This window comes from Camelus dromedarius, chromosome 36 (assembly GCF_036321535.1).
Source record: "Camelus dromedarius isolate mCamDro1 chromosome 36, mCamDro1.pat, whole genome shotgun sequence".
Lineage (NCBI taxonomy): Eukaryota > Metazoa > Chordata > Mammalia > Artiodactyla > Camelidae > Camelus > Camelus dromedarius.
Window position 1 is genome coordinate 6877474 of NC_087471.1, and position 1786 is coordinate 6879259.

General features: G+C 43.7%; 1 non-coding gene across 1 annotated transcript; it reads right to left on the minus strand.

The window, feature by feature from the left end:
• Positions 1–230: 230 nt before the first annotated feature.
• Positions 231–304, minus strand: TRNAV-CAC (transfer RNA valine (anticodon CAC)). The gene has a single exon. It is a non-coding gene; the product is annotated as a tRNA-Val (tRNA).
• Positions 305–1786: the final 1482 nt, after the last annotated feature.

A 1786-nucleotide genomic window follows, 5' to 3' on the forward strand; every position in this document is an offset into this window, starting at 1 on the left:
ATATGGTCGTCTGCCACAAAATCTCTGTTTTGCCCAGAAAAATATGATACGGACTCTTACTAGACTCAGAGTCTGGGAAATTGTTCCAGCAAAACACACTGCTTTACTCTCTGTGTATGACTCTAATGAGCCAAAGCTCATTACCCTGTATGTTAAGGGAGCGAAAGATCTGATCATTTTAAATTTAAAAGTTTGAGAGAGATTTTTTATTTATTTATCTTTTTTTTTAATGGAGGTACTGGGGATCGAACCCAGGACCTTATGCATGTGAGGCACACACTCTACCACTGAGCTGTACCCTTCCCCACCAAGAGAGATTTTTTAGAAAATCATTGCCTGGGTTATAGTGTTAACTCCACTTGACTTGGAAAAAACTCATTTTGTCACACTGCTATCGTGCGTACTTTGCACTATTTTCAGAATACCTGTACCCCAAAATTCCTGACCTCTACCAGAGCACACCCCAACCATCCTGTATGTCCCTGATGCAATGTTTGTGGTCACCCTATTGGTCTCATTCGCTGGACCCTTTTGGAGGTACGTATATTGATATTTCCAATAATCTAAATTGCATGATCTAGCAGGAATTATATATGTGGAGCTAAAGTCAGCAGAAATCATTCTAATCGATTAACTTAGAATTATCTTTTTCACTTAACAGATAGGAGTTTGGAAATAATGAGAACACCCAGCAGGAGAGAGAATGAAAAACTAGCCCTAAGGCTTTAAGCATCTTATGTGGAAAGGCTGGGAGGTCTAAAAGGACATGGGGAAAAAATGAAAGAACAGAAGTAGACAGAGAAATTCCATTTTGCTTTGTAATCTTCACTGAGACTTAAATACATTTAAATTTGTGTAGACACAACATGATTTAGAGAACAAGGAACCAGAGAATCACAGGTTGTCTCAACTAGAGAGGATATTTGGAAAAGATTCAGTACCGTAATCTGAGATAGAAGAGATGAGATAGCCCGTTGGCTAGGAGAGAAGCGCCATTTGACTGTAAATATAGACCTGCCAGAACCACACGCCTGTGCTCAGGCTGTCCTCCAAGCCATCGGAGGCAGTGGCTGCAGATATCCGGAGGACTATTGGAACGGGGAACAGATGCTCCTTGTCAAAAACTATTAAAACCCTTCAAGAAGAGGGTAAGCCCAGAGGCTGACCTGGTAGTGTAGGAGATAAATGGAGTGACACCATTCAAGTGGGGAGAAAACGCTCAGGCAGACGGACATTGATAAATGATTTTAACTGTGATTCCAAAACAACAGGAATGCAGTAAGTGGGCGCTGCTGGCAGCTTCTGGGGACAGGCAACACTGCCCCTGCATCAATCAGTCCAGTCCCAGCCCCACCGCAGACATGATTCATCAGATTGGGTGCCGCACGAGAGAAAAACAGCCTGATCCCCTGCAAAGGGCACTCTGCTAGGAGACAGGAGCACCAGGAAGCACCCGCAAACATTATTAAGCACCTGCTATTTGCCAGACCCTACACTTAGCACTTTACCAATTGTAGCTGTTCAGTCTCCCAGCGCCTTCGGTGATAAGCAGTGGTTTCGTTGGAGCCCGCTTGTACCAGTTTATGAGAGCATCTCTTTGCTGTTTGCATCTCTTCCCGGGTCCATGTCTGGTGACCTCATCCTGGAAGCTTGAAATTAGCCATGGTGGAATGATCCACTTCAGAGCAATCAGCAAATAGAACAACTCCATTTGGGGGGTTTTTGTTTTTCTTCCAGAGAACTGGTTGTTAAATATTCACCAGCACGCTACTGGTGACAAGTACCA